The sequence below is a fragment of the Nymphaea colorata genome, chromosome 6 (genome assembly GCF_008831285.2).
Source record: "Nymphaea colorata isolate Beijing-Zhang1983 chromosome 6, ASM883128v2, whole genome shotgun sequence".
Lineage (NCBI taxonomy): Eukaryota > Viridiplantae > Streptophyta > Magnoliopsida > Nymphaeales > Nymphaeaceae > Nymphaea > Nymphaea colorata.
Genome location: NC_045143.1, coordinates 25,590,108 through 25,614,593, shown reverse-complemented (window position 1 = coordinate 25,614,593; position 24,486 = coordinate 25,590,108). Strand labels below are relative to the sequence as shown.

Sequence of the window (24,486 nt, the reverse complement as noted above, 5' to 3'; positions counted from 1 at the left end):
CACTTTATGAGTGTCCTCAAAGCTTGGAGTGTGTTCATAAAACAATAATTTTAATGTCCGATGAATCTACCACAATTTCTTATATAGATTCATATAACATCCACAAAGGATCCTTACTGACAAACAAACCATAAAGGCAAGAGAAAGAAGGGCTTCGACTCTCACCTAGACAGTATGATTAATCTTTTCGCTCGCCTAATGTATACGACCCTCGTATACATTATATTGATGAATATCAAAAAGCTTGAAAACTTAATGGTACTAAATTAGGTTTCATACTCAAATAGATCAACTTGAATGTGGATGATCAGCATGCAGCTGCAATGGACTGCCAGAGGATCTTGCATGGATCTTCCATGGCCCCATCATCTTATCACTAGCAAGATCGTGCAAATCAGAGGAGAGGGGAAAAAATCTTGGTTTCTTTTATATTACAATAGATAATGGATTTGGGATAGTAGATTGGGCCACAATTGTTTGGTAAAGTCACAAAGGTGGTTTTTTCCCCCCACTAACTGCCAAATAGTTGGAGTAAAGATAAAATCCTCATGTTGACCTGACATTAGTTTGATTTCCATGGGCATATGTTAAAAGCTACACATGACTTGAGTCGAGCACTCGCAACGTCAAGCTCGAGCTTGACTTGTTAATCTATTTGACTTTTTCTCTCATTATATTCCAGCATGCATTATATACTTTAGCTTATTAGAGTTCAACGAGTTGAGTTCTTACAACTCAAACTCGACCCATTTAACATTTTGAACACACATTTGAACTCGAGTTCTTCGAGCTTGAGTAGAGTTTTGATGAGCGATTGAACGAGACATGACACTCGTCCTGTCACACCCCAACCTTTTGACCCTCTAACAATTTTTTTTTCTAGACATAAAGCATTGACGACACAACAATTCAAAACGAGATGAGCCAAGCAATTCAAAACAATGGGGTGAACTTTCATTTATATAACAATTTTGATTCATACAAAATCACATCTATGTGTATGACAAAAATGCCCCAAACCATAGAATTGATGTCTAACAAAAGCAAGACATCAATACAATCAAACCAAGATGCTCCGGCACTACAAAAGAAAACAAAACCCAAAACCTCCACAGTAGGACGTGAATAAAGCCATCCGATCAACCTGCTAACCCTGGTCTACCAAAACCTGAAAAAGAAAACAATTGAAGGCTTAGCCTTCGCAGTATGACAGCAAGCCAATAAATCCCCCAAACCCTTTAGGTATGGGCTCAACTATGAGAACAATCATAAACATGATCTATCATCATGTCGTGTCAGGGCTTAGCCACATCATTTGCCAAGAAAACCCCTAACATAGACCACGACATGTAAAGGCCACTCAAGGCCCACAGTAACACAATTTCAATCACATGCAAGGCATGCTTTAACATATTATTTCATTCATATCATTCACATGCACATCAAACACATGCATCACATTCATATACTTTTCATTTTCATTAACTTTAGTGAATTGACAGTTCCTGTGGGTGCAAACACAGGCACGTGCACACAGCGGGCGGCCTACAGCCGAGAGACAATCCCCATGCTGGCCCAGAACAGTATGGATTCATTCACCTGTTGCAGTGGTAGAGCACTCATCCATGGATGTATGAATTCCAAGGAGAGATACTCAGCCTTCCCTAGGACACCTAGGTTGGGAAGGCGGGAGCCCAACGCTCCAAGCACAACACACAACAGTACCCTAGGGCCTTGCACCGCCTGCGCTCCTAACAGGCGAGACTAGTGGCAAAAGCGGGACGTCTCCCAAACACATGGCCACATCCCACTGGCCTTTCATCTCTTATTCATTCTTAGTTAACATTATGGAAACACAATCACAAAATGACCAGCTAGCTCATGAGGTTGGTTCATGCTTCCTGGTCGTTGATGCTCTGCTTTGACCCGCTGGCAAACTAAGCACTTTGCTACATATTCTGCAATTTCACGCTTTATTCTAGGCCACCAAAAATTTCTTTTCATATCATGGAACATCTTTGTGCTGTCAGGGTGTATAGAAAACTTAGATTTGTGAGCTTCATCAAGCAACTGTCGTTTCACCCCTTCATTTCTAGGGACCCACAATCTTTGTCGGAACCGCAACGAACCCTCTTCATCTTAATGCCAAAGAGAATCTACCTTCTTACATTCTTCCATGTTCTTAGCAAAATCAGAATCTTCATTTTGTTTCAATTTAAGCTCATCCAACAAATGATGTCATATCAAAGCCGTCATTGTTGCTTTGTCCTCACCACAAAGGTAAGGTTGCCATGCTATCACATCTTGCAACAATGTCCATGAACGACGTTGCTCTGCTCAGAGCATCAGCCACCACATTCGCCTTGCCTGGATGATATGATATCGTGAAATCATAGTCCTTTAAATAATCAATCTATCTTCTTTGCCTCAGATTTAGATCCTTTTGGGAAAATATATACTTCAATGACTTGTGATTTGTAAACACCTCAAATGTTGTCCCATAGAGATAATGTCTCCACATCTTCAATGCGAACACAACTGCTCCCAACTCCAAATCATGGGTGGGATAGTGTTGCTCATGTGTCTTCAACTGCCTTGATGCATAAGCCACTACACAGCCATGTTGCATCAATACACACCCAAAACTGATTCCTGATGCATCTATGTACACTACAAAACCAGAATGACCTGATGGCAGCGTCAGAATAGGGGAAGTAGTAAGCTTGTCCTTCAGAGTTTGAAAACTCTTCTCACACTCTTCATTCCAAACGAACTTCACTCATTTTCTTAATAGCTTAGTCATGGGCGTAGCTATTTTCGAAAAGTCTTGTATGAACCTGCGATAGTACCCTGCCAATCCCAAAAAGCTTCTAACATCAGTTACAATGTAAGGCGTCCTCCAGTTCTGTACTGCCGACACCTTAGCCGGATCGACGGATACTCCATCCTTTGAGATTACATGACCCAGAAAGTTTACCTTCTCTAACCAAAATTCAGATTTTGAGTATGTGGCATAAAGCTTATGCTTGCGCAAAAGACCCAACACACTTCTCAAGTGATCTCTATACTCTGAGTACACCAAAATATCATCGACAAAAACAATAACAAATCGATCCAGGTAGTCTTAAAAAACCCGATTCATGAGGTCCATAAATGCTGCGGGAGCATTGGTCAACCCAAAAGGCATGACTCTGAATTCAAAATGCCCATATCTAGTTCGAAAAGCAGTCTTAACAACATCTTCCTCTCGTATCAAAAGTTGATGATAACCTATCCTCAGATCGATTTTGGAGAATACATTTGCATTCTTGAGTTGATTAAACAAGTATTCAATTCTTGGAAGCAGATACTTATTCTTGATGGTGACTTGATTCAACATGCGGTAATCGATACACAAACGCATTGTTCCATCCTTCTTCTTAACAAACAACACAGGTGCTCCCCAAGGTGACACACTAGGTCGGATGAAGCCCTTGTCTAAGAGCTCTTGCAATTGCTTCTTCAATTCTTCTAACTCTGCTGGTGCCATTTGGTATGGTGCCCTAGAAATAGGAGTTGTTCCTGGTGACAACTCTATCTTGAATTCCACTTCTCGTGTTGGGAGCAAACTTGACAGTTCCTCAAAAAACACATCGGGTTACTTACTCACAATGGCAACATCCTGCAACCTCACTAGTTCAGTCTCATTGGTCAACACATTGACAAAAAAAGCAACACTTCCATTTTCTATCAAACATTTAGCCTTCAATGCAGACACCATTATCTTATCAGTTCGACTAGCTTTACGAGCATGAAATTCCATAGGTTGCATCTCATTAGTCAACAACTGTATCTGCTTCTTCCTGCAATCTATATTGGCATAATGCGCATAAAGTCAATCCATGCCCAAAATCACATTGAATTCACTGAGACTTATGATCACCAATTGTGCAGGTAAGTGATGTTGATGGATCTCCACGTCCACATCAGGTAGATACTCATGACAAGACTCTTGAGCATGCATAGGGCTAATGACTTTTAAAACATACGGCATCATCCTATCTGACACTTCTAGTGAAGTAGCAAATCGACTAGATATAAATGAATGAGTCGCCCCTGCATAAAACAACACTTTAGCAATATGAGAACCAATAAGTAAAGTACCTTCAACAAGGTCGTGTGCCTGAAGCTCCTCCATAGTAGTCGCATAGACACGTCCAGTCGTCTGTCGTGCGTTAGAAGGACCGGCTTCAGGCTTCTTCAACTCTCCGTAGTGTGAGCAAGTGGGGCACTTCGGTGAGGTCGGAGAGGCCACTAACCCTTGTGTGGTCTCACTGCGGTTTGGCCTGTTCTGCCTGAATGTTCTGTCATCACGCCTCTCATAAGGCATTGTCGTGCCTGCAAAATGTTGGTGCTTGACCTGTGTTCGCCCACCGTGTGAGTGCTGGCCTGCCTTCTTGTGGTGATCCTTCTGTGTCCTTGCACAGTCCTCTTCTATGCATCTTGCCATAGTGACCGCCTCGTCCAAGTCACGAGGTCTGCTTGTCAAGACTTTGCTTCGCAATCCATCCCGCAGCCCGCGCACAAACTTGCCTGCTCTGGCCTCATCTGTAGTGTAAAGGTGCAGGCAATACACCTCTAAGTGTCGATATTTCGTAATGTATTCTTACAGGCCCAGCTGTTTCTGCTGCAAATCAAGAAACTCTTGTATTTTCTTGTCTCTGGCATGCACTGGAAAGTAAGTGCTGAAGAAAGAATCTTTAAACTACTTCCAAGAGATTGACAGTTGGCCGTAAACCGGATCTCACTAGTCGATTGCCACCAATTCTTGGCATCACCCTTCAACAGATAAGAGTCATAATTCACTTTGTCTTCTTCTAGCATCTTCAGAAGCCCAAAGATGCGTTCAACTTCCTCAATCCATTCTTTTGCCTTGTCAGGATTGCCTTCTCCTGTAAAGACAGACGATTGCATTGCCATAAATTGTTGGTACGACACCATCGTTGCCTTCTCCTGAAGTGGCGTAGTGGTGTCTCCTGAAGGAGATGCATTGCTCCTTTGACTACTGACCATCAACTGTACAAGGGAGGTCAATGTTTCCAATGTTGTCAACATTATGGTATGTTGATCCACTGGTGGAGTCTGCTTTGGTGGGGTTTGATCACCCACACTAGTTTAGGCATTCTGTTGCCCTTATGTACTGTCATCCACTGGGGTACGTGTATCAGAACGGGCCGGACTTGGCTCTCTTTGTGTCTCTGTAGATGGCTCAGCTCACTTCTTACCCCTACGTTGATACTCCATCTATACAAACAAGAACCCTTGTTCTCAAATCAAGTCTATGACCAAACTTGCAAATCCAATCACAAACGTGCATGAGCACAAAGTTCAAAACTTTGATCACATTATGTACTTATACTTGTAAAATCAAACTACAATAACAATTTAATCAAATAAATGCATAGCTGGACAACATGGCTTCACATATAGGCTTTAACTCACATCCATTGTGAGGTTTGCCATAGCTCTGATACCAAAGCTGTCACATCCCAACCTTTTGACTCTCAAACGAATTTTTTTTTCTAGACATAAAGCATTGAGGAGTGACGACACAACAATTCAAAAAGAGATGAGCCAAACAATTCAAAACAATGGGGTGAACTTTCATTTATATAATAATTTTGATTCATACAAAATCACATTTATATGTATGACAAAAATGCCCCAAACCATATAATTGATGTCTAACAAAAACAAGACATCAATACAATCAAACCAAGACGCGCCGACATTACAAAAGAAAACAAAACCTAAAACCTCCTCAGTAGAATGTGAGTAAAGCCATCCGATCAACCTGCTGCCCCTGGTCCGCCAAAACCTGAAAAAGAAAATAACTGAAGTCTTAGCCTTCGTAGTATGGCAGCAAGCCAGTAAATCCCTCAAACCCTTTAGGTATGGGCTCAACTATGAGAACAATCATAAACACGATGTATCATCATGTCGTGTTAGGGCTTAGCCACATCATTTGCTAAGAAAACCCCTAACATAGACCACGACATATAAAGACCAGTTAAGACCCACAGTAGCACAATTTCAATCACATGTAAGGCATGCTTAAACATATCATTTCATTTATATCATTCACATGCACATCAAACACATGCATCACATTCATATACTTTTCATTTTCATTAACCTTAGAGAATTGACAGTTCCTGTGGGTGCAAACACAGACACGTGCACACCGCGGGCGGCCTACAGCCGAGAGACAATCCCCGTGGTGGCCCAGAACAGTATGGATCCATTCACCCGCTGCAGCGGTGGAGCACTCATCCATGGATGTGTGAATTCCAAGGATAGATACTCAGTCTTCCCTAGGACACCCAGGTTGGAAAGGCGGGAGCCCAATGCTCCAAGCACAACACACAACAGTACCCTGGGGCCTTGCACTGCCTGCGCTCCGAACAGGCGAGACCAGTGGCAAAAGTGGGACATCTCCCAAACACATGGCCACATCCCACTGGCCCTTATCTCTTATTCATTTTTAGTTAACATTATGGAAACACAATCACAAAATGAACAACTAGCTCATGAGGTTGGTTCACTCCTCGAGTGCACCCATACCTACAAATGCTTCCACACGAGGGCTACACATATAATTTGCTTTCTTAGCTAGCCGTCATAGCAATACAGGTACAACTACCCTTCCATTCATTCATTTGCATCATTGCCCATGGCAATGTGCATGCAACAAAACACAACATTCACATCAATTACATCTTTGAAAACCTTAGCCAAACCACAGAGAGTAGTCTCGATCTGTGATTGGCTCGTAGCTATCCTACATAGTTATCATTCTAGGATGTTTTCTAATGCACAATTGTGGTCGAGGAGATGCTCAACTCGATACCCCACCTCATCTGCCCTAAACAGTTATCAATTCTAGCATGCATATGCAAATGCGTCACATTTTCATAACAAACTACTAATAGCCTTTCAAAATGTGCATGCATACATACATTCATTCACAAAACAATCAATCAATTCACATCACAATCATAAGATCCCACGATCCTAGGAACACACATTCACACATTTGCTCCAGGCAGGGATTTGCCTGGAATGCCGCCATACCTGTGGCGCACTTACAAAACTCTTCAAAATGCTTCAAGCTTCGAATCTGGTACCTCAAGGTCGACGGAACGTGCCCGGTGCACTTGTAGACAAACAAAAGATAAGATTTCTACTAATTAGCTTATCGATCCAAACAAATATAAAACAAAATCATTGAGGCACATGTCATTGCCTCAAGAAGTTGTCGATGGGTAGTGTCGAACTACAAGCCCTCTATAGGCCACCTCCCAACTTCTTGCCGTTGCCACCAAATGTCAAAACTCAATGCTTCGATCAATCCATCCTTAACACATGCTTAAATGCTTTCTATAGTTAAAGCGTCTTCCCCACAAATACACCCAATTTATATGTTCTTCTCCAACTAACACCACAATACGCCCGTTGACAAAAGCTTGTGCCACATGCTCATCAAAATTATTCTAAATCTTCTCACCCACTTCAAATCTCTACCATGCTTCCCTATTGCTTCGAAAATTAACCCATCATAGTTAAATGATCATTATAGACATGAATCAACTTCTCCAACATAATCCTACACTTTCTCCAAAAAGCAAAGTCGCTAACATGCATCCCAAATTATCAATTCTACCTTATAGCATGCTCAAACAATAATTATACGTGTTCTAAAAAAAATATACAATAAAATAGGCTCAATTATGCCTTCCTCACCCCAAAACAAGAGTGTAGACTATTGCAATCCTTCCGGCAGCCACCTCACGAGTTAGAGAGGTCTTCAAACGGCTAAAATCATGCAATGCCGCCACTACAATGCCTTCTATACGCTGCTATGAAGAGAAAGATGCAACCCAAAACTGTAATTCCAATCCAACAGCCACAACTAGTGAGAAAAGTAAAACTATGCTCAAGAGGAGGAGTTCGGCTAAGGGATTGATTCTGTTGGGGAGGCAGGGAACAATGAGGGAGAGGGAAGCTAGGACTGAGAGAGAGAGCACGAGAGCTGTGAGTGGGAGGAGGCTGGCGGTATGGAGAGGAAGTGCAGTGAGAGAAGAGGGGGCAAGTAGAGAGGGTTCGGACAATTGGGGAGAAACGGATAGAGGGAGTAAGAGAGATCGTAGAGGGAGGTGCAAGTGAGGAGCACGAGAGAAAAGAGGGAGACGGCCAGAGAGAGGGTGCTGACGGCGAGGGAAAAGTCTACGCGATGGGGAGGAGGAGAAGAAGGGCGAGGAAGGAGGAAGAGGGGGAGAGATAGAGAGGCTTACCTCCGCCACCGCCGCCGTCCTCGTCGCCGCCCTGCACCACCACCGTCTTCTTCTTCTTCTCTGCGCTGGAACGAGAGGCATCCAGGAGACAGACGAGGGAGAAGAGGGAAAGGCGAGGGAGAAGGACTCTCGTGTCGCCCTTCACGCCAAGGATTTCGGGTCTGGGTCTGGGTCCCGATCCGACCCGACCTGCCCAAAAACGGAATAACGTTACACGTCCAGCTATAAATAAACTTGTTGACGAATCGACATTCAAGAGTGTTCAAGTAAAAGGAGAATCTAATTCTCAAACTGATTCTTCTCATTGTTCTTGGAAGTGCAGTCAAGTTTACATGGCCACGGAGATCAAAACAGGTGAGATTGTTGCCTTGAAAAAAAATATGCATGGACAATGAGAGAGAAGGAGTATGCCGATTAGCTACTTTACTATCTAATAGGACATGTTAACATGATGGATGCATATTATTTAGTTTTGACTCTTTTTGTTACAATTGCAGTTTCCTATAACCGCTATACGTGAAATCAAAATTTTAAAGAAACTGCATCACGAGGACATCATTCAGTTAAAAGAGATTGTGACATCTCCAGGTTCTATTTCTTCAATAAGGTATTCTTCAATTGTGATGACTTTAGTTGGTCATTGATCTTATATTCTCTATATCTAATTACCAGGACCTGAAAAAGATGAACACGGAAGGCCAGGTATTTCTTAGTGCATTTAAAATTCCATTATCATATTTTTTCCTTTATCTGTTACGTTTTGAAACATTAATTTTTGTGCAGATGGTAATAAATACAAGGGAAGCATTTATATGGTATTTGAATACATGGACCATGATTTGACTGGGTTATCAGATAGTCTTGGAATGCGGTTTAGAGTTCCCCAGATCAGGGCAAACTTCTCTTTAACATAAGAAATTCATTTTAACACAATTGTGGTCAGTACCTCAATTGAATATATTCTTATTTATATGAATTCTTCTATGTATATCTCAGTGTTACATGAGGCAGCTGTTAATGGGACTTCACTATTGCCATGATAATCAAGTTCTTCATCGTGATATTAAAGGTCACTAGACAGCATTGTTGTTATTTTCACCCCATAGAATATACTGCAATGTCTTCTGGGCTTGTTTGTTTCCCATCTAACTACTTTGGTGTCCTGCTTTCTCTCCTATGCAGGTTCCAATCTTCTAATTGGCAATGAAGGGCATTTGAAGCTTGCAGATTTTGGCTTAGCTAGATTTTGGCTTAGCTAGATTTTGGCTTAGCTAGATCTTTTTCTAGTGACCATAATGGAAATCTCACAAACCATGTCATAACTCTTTGGTACAGGTAACCTGTCATATCTTGTTGTCAATCATGTTGATGTTGGTTTTTGGACACAGTTTCTCTTTTGTAATCGTTGAGTTCATTGGCAGACCTCCAGAGTTTCTGCTTGGCCCCACTAAGTATGGGCCAGCTGTGGACATGTGGTCAGTTGGTTGTATTTTTGCTGAGCTACTAAATGAGAAGCCAATCTTGCCTGGAAAGAATGAGGTGCCTGCACAAGCTTATGATTTTTGAGAACTGTAAACCATAATATTGGATGCAAAGCAGATGAAACTGATCCAACTTAGTGATTCACAACTGAAAATAGCAGAAAAATTATACATGTATTACTTCGCTCACCAAGTTCCAACACTTAATCTATAGTTTTTATCCTCATGCATTAAATCGTTTTCATGATGTAACATTTGAATTTAGAATGAAAAGCCCCAAGGCAAGTCATTAATGTCCCCTTTTTCCATTGTCTTATCATTTTTGGGATTGATAATAGTTTCCGGTGTTAGTAGTAACTGACTGGAGAGGGGATGGACTAACTGTACAGGCAGACATTTTATGAAAAAGATAATTTAAAAAATTATTATCCTCAATATTTAAGGCTGATACGGCTTATCTTTTAGGATTCCAGTGTGGGGTTTCTAATTTTTAGAGCATTTGACTCGTACTATGGCTTGTATTAGATCCTCATTTGTCATACCACCAACTAGGCCATTTGACCTGTCGAGTAGCTTGCCTGCTTGGTGCTTTGGTGACTAGGCCCTGGCCTGAAAGTCATAGAGCGTCATTGGTCTTCTAGTGCATAGGCTCCCTCTTTTTTATATTTATATGCAGTAAGGCGTATTTTATAATACATGTCATAAAGGGAAGCAAAACCTATACGATACACTTATGATGCTCATGATTTGCATGTGTATTGTAGGTGTATCGAAATGATATCGCTGCTGTATGATACGATACAACTGATACAGCCCGTATCTTACAATACTGAGCAATTCTTAAGAAAGGGGCACAGTGTCCCTTTTGATCGTTTTCTCTTCTATCACTTCTATGAGCTTTGGGTGGGGGGGAGTTTTTGCTGATTTTGGAGAGCACTTTTCAAATAAGTCGAGGGAGAAACTGCCGGTTTGAAGGGAAATTTACATGTGGAAAATCCATTTGTATTTGGGAAAAGAGGGCTTTAGTGTTTCTTCTTCTACAATCTCTCAATTTCGTGGTTTACATAAATTCATCCATATTGTTTCCATTATATGTTCTATGTTGGTCCTCTTCTTCTCTATGAGGTCAGTTTGAGTTGATCAAAGCGGTTTGACTAAAATAAACTCAATAAGGAGGTGTAGAACAAATCAATATATTCCCCTCGCCCCCCCCCCCCACCAATAAAAAAAAAACACACTCACACACACATGCATCATGATGTTTCCATTATATATTCTATGTACGTCCTCCTCTTCTTCTCTATGATTGAAACTTTCCTTTTCCTGATAATTCTAGCCACAGCAGTTGAATAAAATATTTGAACTATGTGGATCACCTGATGAGGTTAACTGGCCAGGAGTTTCAAAGATTCCTTGGTACAATAATTTCAAGCCTTCAAGACCAATAAAGAGGCACCTTAGAGATGTTTTTAAGCAGTAAGTACAAAACATATGAATCTGGTTTACAATGATTTATAGTGAAAATTTGTTTTGAGGAGATCTTTTTTTCACATTTACTTTTTTGTTATGTTTTTGTTTGTGTAGTTTTGTGGTTTATCAGTGGTTTACCACCTTATTATTGTTATTGTTTCCAGTTTATATAGAGGTAATGTGCACCTGAGATGCAGTTATTTTTGCTTTTAGCTTTGATCGGCATGCTTTGGAGTTGTTGGAGCGGATGCCAACTCTTGACCCATCTCAGGTATCATCTTGCTATATTCTCAGAGTTTTGGAGGTTTGAACTTTTGTGACAAATGATTTAGTGTATGGATGTGAGTTCTGGCAAGTGGGAGTAGCAAACCTACTCCTTGAATTCTTATAATTATAAGTGGTGAGTCCTGCTCCAGATCTGAACGTCCTTGCAAAACAAACGACACTCTGCAAATAACACTGCAAGTTTGGCCTTGGGTGTCCTTAGCAGTTTTAGTGTCAGCTTTACTGTAGACTTATCAAGTTCTTAAGTTTCTAACTTTGGGCTCCCAAGGGAGTTAATCTCTTTCTTGTTTTGACAGTGATCTCGGTAGTTTCCCCAAGTTTGGAGAACAAGGCTTTTACTTATTTGTTAAGAAGCTTTGTGCATGTAAATGTCCTTATTTCTAGATAGGGCATGATCTCTTATTTTGGATTCTAATGATAGAATCATCACAAACTCCAAAATCAAATGAACGATGTACTAGTATTTCCTTTTGCACCAAAAAGAGACGAAGGTTTTACGTTTTTTTTTGTTTTTTTTTTGTTAGTCTTGCAACAGCCTCTCCCTCCTTCCCTCTCTCTCTCTCCCTCCTTCCCTCTCTCTCTCTCTCTCTCTCTCTCTCTCTCTATATGTGGTGCTGAAAAGGAAAGACTTCCTATATTAAGTTACTAAAGAAACATGAATAATAACCTTTAGAAGATTTTTCCAAGTTGAGGTTTTTTGAGTTAATATTTATTGTTCTAATTTATTTTCTGCAAAAAACCATACATGATACTTGGCCGTTGTATTGTCCAGTCATATAAATATTCCTATTGTTGACCTCCAAGCTTCTTTTGTTCGGTACCATGTCTTTTTTGCAAGCCACTTGTGGTGATGAGAGTAATATAAGAAAAATCTTCGGGAGTGTAGAAATACGAACAAGAAGAAGACGAAGAGCAACAATGATCACGATGTAACGTGGAAAACCCTCAACACGAGGGAGAAAAAACCACGAATGAGGAGGAGTTGGTGCCCACTAGCAGCCAGACTCTCTCTCTCTTAAGATTATCATTAACACTTAAGGATTAGGGTTACATGACTTAAGTAGAGCCCAAAACGGGCTACAAGGCGGGTCGGGTATGGATCCGGACCCGAAACCCACAAACTATCAACACTCCCCCTCAAGTTGGGCATACATATCAAACATGCCCAACTTGGATACATTCCTCTCAAATGAAGCTGAAGGAAGAGCTTTCGTCAGAACATCAGCAGTTTGGTCTTCAGACTTCATGTAAGGTAAGATCAACTCTTTCGCATCAATCCTTTCCCGAATGAAGTGACGATCAATTTCAACATGTTTTGTTCTGTCGTGAAGAACATGATTGTTGGCTAAGTTGATTGCAGACTTGTTATCACAATACATCTTCATAGGTCCTTCAATCTCTATTCCAATGTCAGTCAACAATATCTTCAACCACAATAACTCTGACACTCTCATAGCAACTGCCCTATATTCTGCCTCTGCACTAGATCTAGAGCAAACATCCTGTCTCTTGCTCCTCCATACAACAAGGTTTCCTCCCAAGTAGACACAGTACCCTGTAGTGGATCGTCTGGTATCACCACAACTTGCCCAATCCGCATCAGAATAGCCCTCGATTTCCACAGTCTCTTGTTTCACATACAGGAGTCCCTTACCAGGATTTTTCTTCAGGTAGCATAGCACTCTGTCCACAGCCTTCAGATGTGCATCGGTTGGCGCATGCATGAATTGGCTCAAAACATTCATCACAAAGGTGATATCAGGTCTCGTGAGGGTAAGATAGATTAGCTTCCCAACCAAATGTTGATATCTTCCCTTGTCTTCTTCATAGAGAGGCTCTCCATCTCTAAGACTCAACTTGTGCCCAGTGTCAAAAGGGGTAGGAGTAGGTCTACATCCCAATTTACCAGTTTCTTCCAGCAGATCTAATGTATATTTCCTTTGGTTTAGTACAAGACCAGTACTAGACCTAGCAACCTCCATACCAAGAAAATACCTTAGTTTGCCAAGATCTTTGAGGTCGAATTCTGTAGCCAGTAACCCTTTTAGCTTGATAATCTCCTCCTCATCATCTCCAGTAACAATCATGTCATCTACGTAGACGAGCAGGAGAGTAACCTTGCTCTCCTTCTTCTTCACAAACAGAGTGTGATCTCCATTTCCTTGTTTGTATCCATGACGTATCATCACTCTTCTCAGTCGTTCAAACCACGCTCTGGGCGATTGCTTAAGGCCATACAATGCCTTTTTCAGCTTACAACACATTTTTGGTTCTTCATATCCTGGAGGCATATGCATATATACTTCTTCTTCGAAGTCACCATTGAGGAATGCATTCTTAACATCCAGTTGATACATCTTCCACTCCTTCATCACAGCTAGGGATATAACCACCCTCACAGTCTTCATTTTCGCAACAGGAGCAAAGGTTTCCAAGTAATCAATTCCATATTTCTAGCTAAACCCCTTGGCCACAAGTCGAGCTTTATATCTTTCAACACTCCCATCTGGTTTGTACTTGATGGTATACACCCATTTGGATCCAACTAGGTGAGCGGCTTCAGGAATCTTCACCACTTCCCATGTCAAGTTTCTTCTTAGGGCATCTATTTCTTCTTTCATTGCATCAGCCCACTTGGAGTCACTTTGAGCTTCAGCGACAGTCCTGAGAATCACAGCCAAAGAAAGAGTAGAAACAAAGCACTTGTAATCTTTCCCAAGTCTGGAATAAGAAACAAAATTACCAATGGGGTGTTGAGTACATGACCTGACACCCTTTCTCAGGGCAATGGGAAGATCGTCATTCTTCTTTTCAACCTCATCATGGGTCTCCACGGTCTCCTCGGTAGGACTTGGTTCATCCAGGGAAGGAGTGGCATTGGGATTGGAAGTAGATCTAGCATCACAAGTCATCACCTCTGTCCGAGTACCTCGTCTAGAGTAGAACTGTCCAAACAACTGAGGGCCTTCCTTCTCAATGCTATTGTCACCCCTTTCCTCCTTCTCAGGCACATCAACAGTATTAAGTGATTCTGCTTTCTTGTAGTCCAAAAAATCTATAAACTGAAGTTCCTGTCTCTGAGAATACTCTTCCCTGCCCACAGACTGCTCCCCCTGAAGAGGATTCGCACCAAAGTAAGAGGCATGTTCCAAGAAGGTAACATCCCTCGTAACATAAGCTCGACCAGTAATAGGATCAATACATTTGTATCCTTTTTGCGTATGGGAGTATCCAACAAAGACACCTTTGATAGAACTAGAATCAAGTTTCTTGACATTTGGACTGTGATCATGGATAAAACATACACAACCAAAAACACGAGGAAGAAGAGGAAATGGTGGACGACTGCCAGGAAGCAACGAGTGGGGAGTCCTACCATTCAAAACACGACTGGGCATGCGGTTAATAAGATAGGCACTAGTAAGAACTGCATCACCCCAATAGTGTTTAGGAAGATTTCTCTGAAACAAAAGAGCCCTGGTGACATTAAGAAGTTGACGATTTTTCCTTTCAGCTTCCCCATTTTGAGGGGGGGTGTAACTACAGGATGTCTCGTGAACAATCCCCCGTTGTCTAAGAAACTCCTCAACAGGCCGACACATGTACTCACGGGCATTATCGGACCTGAAAGTTTTAACATTCGCACCATACTGGGTATGCACAAGAAGAATAAATGTCTCGATGATTCGAGGAACCTCGCTGCAGTCTTTTAACAAGTATATAAATGTAGCACGAGAGAAATCATCAATGAAAGTGATAAAATACTGGAAACCTTGACGGGTATGAATGCCCGAAGGTCCCCATACATCAGAGTGAATCAGGGAAAAAGCTTCATTAGCACAACTAGAAGAAAGAGGGTACGAAGCCCTCACATGTTTGGCAAACTGACAAACATCACAAGAAATGGAAGACACATCAAAGGAGGAACACAAGTCTGGAAACAAATGTTTCAAAATTCCAAAAGGTAAATGCCCAAAACGTTCATGCCAGTACATAACAGATTGAAGACAATCTTCTCTTCTCTTATCTGTCTTGCGGATCGCTGTCAACAGAGCAGTAGCCACATGTATGGGAAGACGATATAATCCATCAGAAGCTAAACCAATCCCAATCCTCTTCCCTGTCACCAAGTCCTGCAAAACACAACGATCGGCAGAGAATATAAGTTCACAATTCAATTCTTTAGTAAGTCTACTGACTGATAAGAGATTTAAAGGAAACTGAGGAACATGTAAAGCGCCCTGCACATGAAATTTGTCCAACAAGGACAGAGTGCCTTCGCCTGCCACACAGGTAGAGGAACCATCTGCAAGAGAAACACGTTCCCTTCCCGAGGACAACTTATACTCATGAAACAATTTTGGATTACCTATCATGTGATGAGTAGCACCACTATCGACAATCCATTCCCCCACAGAAGAGTTACCTTGATTGCCAATAACTGCAAGAGCATGATTAGCTGTAGTTCCCTCTGAGGTCTCACTTGTTGACATCGAGCCTGCCCAAATAAGCCCTTAGTTCACGAAGCTGGTCAGCAGAAATGGAGACTTTTTCTCCACTAGAGGCTTGCACCTCAGACACAGGTGTTCTCCCAGTCAAAGATCTCCCTCTGTTCCCCTTCTTTTCTGGATGAAGATCCCAGCAATAATCCACAGTGTGACCTGTCTTCTTGCAGTGAGTGCACCGGCGAAGAGACCTAGATGGGCCGCCAGGACCACGACTCACGAGAGCAGATCTCTCGTTATAGGGCACAAGTTCCCTCTTCCCTTCTTTTGTAACAAGCCTTCTCTGTTCTTCCGCTTCAACACAGGAGTACACATCTTCAATACTGGACACCTCCCCTGAATTCAAAATCTGGCTTCGAACACCTTCAAACTCATCATTTAAACCTGCTAAAAATAGGAACACCCTGTTTTCCCATTCATGAGCAACATAGAGCGCCTGATCATGGGGACAATGCCAAGGAATATCAGAATGATAGTCAAGCTCTTCCCACTTGGCTTTCAAAGCCCCATAGTACTCTGCAACAGACGAGGTCCCTTGTCGAATGCCATAGACTGTCTTCATTACTTGGTAAGTACGAATTGCGGTCTTCTTTTGGCCATACATTTGCTCGAGGACCACCCACATGTCTCTAGCAGTCTTCTTCCGAAGGATAAGGGGCTGAATATCGGCGGAAACGGAATTGACAATCCAAGTTTTCACTTGATTATCCTCAAGAAACCAAGTATGCCACACATCACTTGTTCTTGCTGGTTTGGGGTTGCTCCCATCAATATAGGCCATGCGACCACGGCCAGCAATCCCCATGGTCATAGCAGGCGACCACGAGAAATAATTATCCTTGGTGAGGCGAAGAGTGATGACCTGCATGGGAACATTCTCAGTTCTAAAAGCCCCTATTTCAGTGGGATTGGTGTTGACGGTTGACGAGGAAGAGGCTGCCATAATCACAGACCAGTCTAGCTACGGGTGAAGCCTAGTAGGCAGCAACGGCAGCAGGGAGCAACAGCACAATACAACACCAAAAAAGGCAGAGAGCAGGCAACGGACAAAACGGAGAACGCCTAAACCTCACCGGCAAGAGAGAGGCAGCGCCGGAGGAAAAACGAAGCAGAACGCTGCTGGACAGAGCGTCGCTGGGCAGGCCGACGCTCTGTCCAGCAGCGTTCTGCTTCGTTTTTCCTCCGGCGCTGCCTCTCTCAGGCCGACGCTGGGCGGAAGCGACTGAGCAGGCAACAGAGAGGCAGCCGCTCAGGCAGAACGGCGCGGCGCTGGGCGGAAACAGACCGCCGGAACCAGGCAGAGCGGCGCACCGGCGGAAGCAGATCGCCGGAAAAAGACACGGCGGTGGGCGATGCGTCGGATGACAGAGAGGAAAGCCGCTGGGCAGAGCGTCGCTGGGCCGGTCGTCGCTAGGCGGAGACGGCGGAATCCTGAGCGGCGCTGATCAGGGCGGCGCTGGGCGGAGACGGCGGCGGGGCGACAGACGAAGCTCAGGCGTCGGGCACGGGCGTCGGGCGTCGGGCGAAGCTCGGACACGGGCGTCGGGCACGGGCGATGAACAGTGCCGGGCGAGACGATGAACAGTGCCGGGCGAGTCAATGAACAGTGCCGGGCGAATCCTCCTCCAACACGGGCAAAAGACAAACCAGAAACGCCGGAACTTCACGGCTCTGATACCATGTAGAAATACGAACAAGAAGAAGACGAAGAGGAACAATGATCACGATGTAACGTGGAAAACCCTCAACACGAGGGAGAAAAAACCACGAATGAGGAGGAGTTGGTGCCCACTAGCAGCCAGACTCTCTCTCTCTTAAGATTATCATTAACACTTAAGGATTAGGGTTACATGACTTAAGTAGAGCCCAAAACGGGCTACAAGGCGGGTCGGGTATGGATCCGGACCCGAAACCCACAAACTATCAACAGGGAGTTATGTAGTTCTCTGCATCATCATTGTCGAGTTACTATTTCAGTCTGCATTTGTGAACAGGGGTGTCAAGAGGTGAGGTTGTGGCACTAAAGCATTTGATGGCTGCTTCACTTGATTCTAAAAGTATTGCTGCTAGTGCTTTTGATAGCTTTCTGGAAAATTATGAATTACCCAACTAGTGTCCTGTTCATCTACCAAAATGAAATAACTGTGATGTATATGACATGAAAGTGATACCTGGCATTTCAATGTATTTATAGTTTTGTTTTCTTCCCAAATATGGAAATGTACATTCAAACTTCTCTGTGACTTAAAAATGACAAAGGGAATCAGTGTTTCTTGAGAAAATTGTGGTCTATTTTTGAACTTGTCCTTGTCCGGTGGCATGTTATTGGAAGAATGTAGCCAGCAATTGTTCAGCATTCAGTGTTGTCAATTCTTGTTTCTAGAACATGCTGGACTTAAGGAGCTAAGGTTTAGAACGATTGTTGCTATGATGTCCCGCTAGTGAACAGTTAATCCGACTAGCCAACTAATCAGTTCCCTGCTAAGTCACATGTGAATGGGGATATGGTCCCTGTACTCCCCATACCACAGATGCAGCACTGCGGTTAAGGGACATATCTGGATATCCCTTTTTCTTTTTAAACATTTTTTTGGTTAAAATTGAAAAAGGAAGGGCAAGAAGAGAGAGAGAGAGAACTGACTGTAAACCTGAATGGTTTTCAGTGAGAGAGAGAGAGAGAGAGAGAGAGAAGAAAAGGGCACACACTGAAAATCTTTTTGCTTGAACAGTGGTCCCCTTTATTTCTTATAACTTTCTAAAATTTCTCTTCGAATTTTGTCAGGTAGAATTCTATTATTCTACTTATTGAAATACTGGGTGCATTTTTTGTTTCGATCTGCATTCTGTGTCTCGTTATTTCTATTTACAAAAGGTTCTTCAGCTGCTTTGAAGTCAAAACTAGAGGCTAGAGTCAGATATGTTGGTACCACTCCTTCCTAGCTATGATATTTATCTGGTTGAGATTGTATTCTTCCTTGATGTTCTTGCATTTCTCCCGTTTTTATCTTTTCTTCTTGAAGTTTGCTGTTGATATGTCAATGCTTTTTCCTCCTTGCATCCTCTGCTGTTTGTGTTTGTTTGTCCCCTAATGGTTTCATTTTCTTATTTTCAGAGGATATAAGCAAAAGACGCACTTGATGCTGAGTATTTCTGGTGTGATCCGTTGCCATGTGACCCGAAAGGGTACAAAATCTTTTGTTCATGCCAAGTGTCACAATTGATGGCCTTCTAATAGCCGGTTCTGGCCTTCCTCTTAGTTTACCCAAATACAAGTCAACTCATGTGTTCCAGACCAAGAAGAAAAGACAACAGCAAAGGCAGCACGAAGAAACAGCCAAGAGGCAAAAATTAAAGCATCCTCAGCAGCATCAACGTTTGCCGCCAATTCAGTAGCCAGGGTGACCGCATATGCAAATCAGGCCTGGCCCTAACCAATGCCCCACCTCAAGTTGTTGTTGGGCCAAGTCACCACTACAATAAGCCTCGGGGACCTCCAGGAGGATAGAACAGGTATCCTCAAGGCGGAAACCCAAGTGGTGGATACAATCCAAATCGTGGTGGCCAAGCTGGTGGATATGCTACTCGACCTTATCCACCTCAAGGCCGAGGTCCTGGTTATGCTGGAACCAGTATGCCTGGAAACAAGAATGTGTGATTTTCTCTTCGATGTTTATCATAGCTTAGCGACTGGTGATGATGAACCTGTCGGTATATGGATGGGTTATGTGGGTTTTGTCTTGTGACTAGAATCTTTGTAGTAGCTATGCAGTCCAATTTCATGATATTCCTGGTTTACTTTTTGTAAGTTCAGATATCGTCCCATAGTCATAATTACTCACCATTACAGTTTCTTTTATTGTATTTACATGCCTCGGGGCACGTAATCTGTTTTTTTTTTAGTTGAATTGCATGCTCCAAGTACAATTGTTGGTACACTTCTATGAAAGTTTGGGATTTGAACTTAATATCTAGTGAACACAGTCAATCCTGTTTCATTTTTGCATAGGAATGGTTGGGTTGTTTGTATGGTGTAGCGGTTCTGAAGTTCTTTCACCAGCTGCTTCTCCCCAATATGCCACTTTGCAATCCCTTCACGTCAAAGGCTGAAATGACTTGAACATGGGAATACCTCTTTGTTAGCATACAGGAAGATCAGTGAATCAGTGGACCTAAGGAGCCCTTTAGAAGGGCGAACTGATCTTGGACTGTCACTAATTCTTCTTTTTTTAAAAAAAAAAATCTCAGGTTTGGTGCTTTTCTCTTCATTTGTTCATTCGTCTGCAATTAGCCCTGGATGTGCTTTGTGCTCCAAATTACCAAGCCGGGCACCCCTTGTGCGAAGGGGAGATGGCCTAAGGTTCTGGAGAACATTGAACTTTTATTTGTACGATCGTTTTTTAAGTAGACTAGGAATTGTAGTTGTTGTCCTGTGTTTCTGATAGAATTTTCACCAAATTAAAAATCGTTTTTAAATATAAAAATGACCTTCAAAAATTTTTGTTTTTTTCTTTGTATCTAAAACTTCTTTGGCATTTGTAAAATGGCCACCAGTTTTCAGTTGGACCAATTAGGTTGGATTTGCAACATTATTTAGTGTTCTTCATTATTTTTAGAATTTTGGATCTTTAGTCATTAACCTCACACGACATTGGTGGAAAGGTTTGCTTTGTTGTTTTCATTTTTTTTTTGTTTTCATTTTTTTTTTTAGTGAAATTTTATATCTTATAGTTGGTAAGGGTTCAACTTAGTAAATATAGGTTCACTTCTTCGTTTTTAGGACGTGTTTATGTTCCTATAAACTGTTTTTTTTTTTTTTGCTTGAATTCTTGATTTATTTAGCATAAGGTGCAAGGGAGGAGTGATTAAATAGGCAGGGATAGAGTAGAATAGATTATTTGTATTTGATTTTTGAATTCGATAGTTAGATTTTTGAATTGGATAATTTAATCTTCCCTACTTCTATAGGAAAACATATGCAGTTCTTCTTCTACCCAACAAATCAGTCTGGTTTCATAAAAACTCCTCTTTTGGTAGAAGAGAGTTCCTACTTCCAGGTGATATGCCATTTGATGTCAAGTACTTTTTTGAAAAAGAAAATTTTTTATTGTGCCTAGAAACATTTTAAAAGTGTCTTATCATGCAATGATATGCCTTCGTATTGTTCTTACTACCTACCCAAGTAAAAGGAAACTTTCAAGTTTTTTTTGTTGTCAATCATTAGAAGAGGAAATCTGAAAAAATTCTATGAAGCTGAGAAAGTCAAGACTAGGAGATGGTATTGGCTCTAGTGATCAAGTGTCTGTAAGGGTTTAGCAAGAAAATATCCTAAGAGAAAAGCCATAATGTCTTATAAAATATTGGAAGGTAGCAAAATAAGGGTTGAGAGATGGGCTCGAGGCTTGTGTAGTTGTTCCTCTGGGTTAATAATCAAGAGTATCGTGTAGGCATATAGGTGATTTATGTCTATGCCGCGAAGATAATGACTTATGAACTTTTGGCATGTTGAAAACCCGCAAGGTGAAACGGGTTGATATGTGAAAACACTACACCTGACCACTAATGCGGTGGAGCTTCATAGTAGCCTTTGGGGTGGTGAGGTATTCCCTCAAAGGTGAAGGTCGGCCTGAAAAAGAAAATCAAAAGCAAGAAAAAATGAAAAGGCAAAAAGCCAAATGCAGAAAAAAAGGAAGAAAAAGAAGCAAAACCAAGAAAAACAAAAAAGGTGTCTCTCAAGAGATAAATGGCATGAAGGCTGAACTCGAAGGAGTTGAAATGCAACAATGTTTCATGGATGTGCGATCCTTGGGTCAATATCTGCTCTTCTTTTTATTTCCTAAGACGTTGAGGATGATTACTTTATGTTTATTTTTTGGAAATTTAAAGGTTTTCCTTCTAGAGATTTAACAACATTGGTGCGAAATGAATCCCGATGCTTGTACGGTATTGAGGGTAAATGAAAGGCATATCATTTGCACAACACGAGAACTTTCTACTTATGATTTAAATTGATGATTAATAAACTATTTAAAAGTAAACACTTGACATTTCTTGTAATGTTTCCTAACTTCATGGGCATATGAGGAACTCCCAGCCCCTCTCTGTTTTTGAAAAATGTTGTCCTTTTTATTACCAAACTGCTAGTTCATTCATAGAATAGATGAAACCCCTCAAACATATTCCACTCATGCTGAGTGTAATGAATTTTCCATCTTCCCCTTTCCATGTTCCCATCACAATTTGTTTTATTGCGAAGGCTAGACAGTATTTTTGTTGATTTCTCTTTTAAGGTTTGCTTAGGAAGGGGTTTGAAAGAGTCGTTAGCTTTTAACTTTTTTATTATTATTATTATTATTATTATTATTATTTACATTGTCAGTGTCTTTTGATTCATGCATCTGATGTCGAAGTTTAAAGCCCAACTCATCAGTGTTCTTGTGGATGTACTGTGGTTTTGGAAAAGCCGATTCATGTTGCACGAGAGTTTGATCTTGTACTTCAAAATCAAGTTTTTATTTGAGTTCCCAACAAAGTTGTGGCATCCAATTTGATTTGAGTGAGTTTACATAAATTTTTGGCAGAAACAGAAACTGACTAATGATGGTTGCAAAAGCTCGCACAAAGACAGGCAAATCCTGTCGTTGTTTGTTTGTGTTTTTTGTTTGTTAGCTCATCATAATTGGTAAGAAGCCAAGTGTTATGCATGTACATTGCCTAAGAGCTCGAAACCACACCCTCTATGTCGGAAATCTCCTACAATTGCAGAGATTGCTGCAGAATTCTATTCCAAAACTGTGGATGTTTGGGTGACTTTAACATTTGATGAATGATTTGTTTTGCTTGCCAAGACTTATCTCTTGGGTTTAGTTTATTTTATTGTAGGGAATCTGATCTGACCTAGTGGTTGCAAAGTTGATGTCAAAAACAGAGAATTTTTGCTAGAGAAATTTACATATATGTGCAGAAATTAGATTGCTTGCGGAAACCAAACAAGTTTCAATTGGTCTATCTTTTACCTGAATTGAGTTGGGATTTTGGGTGTGATACGACAGCTTAAGTCAGAATCGTGTAGGCTTCTTTCACGGTCTTTCAAATTTGCTTATATTTAGGTCCAATTAATTTAGAGAACATAGATTTCAAGTAAGGATTTTGGTTATTTTCTGTTTCATGTATATCGTTTTAAAGTGTTTATTGGTTGAGCTTAGAGTTCTTGCTCGTGAGTGGGTCTAAGCTCTAGGTTTATGCCCTTGTTTTTCTTTGTTCTCATTTTTTTTCAAGTTCGTCATTGCAGCCGCAGGCACTCCTGGATAAATGTAGGGGCGGATGCATTCAGTGGAGGAGTTGGAGCACAAGTCAAAGATCTAAATTGACACAGGGTTGCCCTTTCAAGCAACTACACTTTAGGAATTGTTTATTTTTCAACTTTTGTAATTAAACTAGTAGCATCACTCTTGAAGAACCTTTTGACTTGTTTCTATTTGAGGTAGTAAATGTGCATCTTTTGGTCTAACTTAATATCCGTTTGTTCCCTATGTTCGATCTATACTTCTCACTTATTGGACTCTTAGTATCCTCAAACTGCACAAAACTACTAGTTCCACCAGTGATTTTGCAGAGGTTAGGGACTGACTTTTGTATGGTTTTTGGGTCAAAATTGGGTACTGTTTTGTTATGGATATATGTCGATACATCAATTTAGTTGATTCTTGGTTTTACTATTCAATTTGATAGAAGCTTTTGCAAGAATTGGTTGTTTGAGACTGAAACACAGAGGGATTGGTCTCACTCTGAAAGGACCAGGATTAGATCTGGACCCATGAAGATGACAGACACGTTGTTGAAGCAATTACCACCCGAAACCAGCTCGCTTGCTCATCTTGTTAACAGTTAACTAGTGTTTCTGCAGTATGCTTACAACATTACACAGAAAATCAAAGATACTACTTGCACACAGAATGGTCAAGCATATAACTATATCTGCTTCCAGTTTACAACAAAAATACTTGGATTGGATTTTGGTGTGCTATGCATGATCTACAGGTTTGGAAAGTAGAAACCATACTGAAATGTTGTATATGTTGTAATTCACTTATATTCGTATCTCAGTTGGGTAATGCTCGACATTTCGTTGTCATTTCCGTACGCAGAATGTGTAAGCATAGTATGTAAAAGCAAAAAACCTTTACTGAGTTATTGGATGTACGTGAAGTTCATCCAACTCTTTGTAGGCACTGGCGGCCAAATTGGAGCTCTATAGATGAGGTCATTGTCAAGCTTGAATGTTCCAATGAATAGACGAACATGTAGCTACTTAACAATGGCTTGTCTATTGGCCATGCTTTTGGTCTCCCTAGAGTATTATGCATGCATTCTTTCTAGTTGGCATGTGCTATTGCATTTAAGTTTCAGTTGTGC

General features: G+C 41.4%; 1 pseudogene; it reads left to right on the top strand.

Moving 5' to 3' along the window:
• Positions 1 to 8,028: 8,028 nt before the first annotated feature.
• On the top strand, positions 8,029 to 19,729 carry LOC116256647 (cyclin-dependent kinase C-2-like; annotated as a pseudogene).
• Positions 19,730 to 24,486: the final 4,757 nt, after the last annotated feature.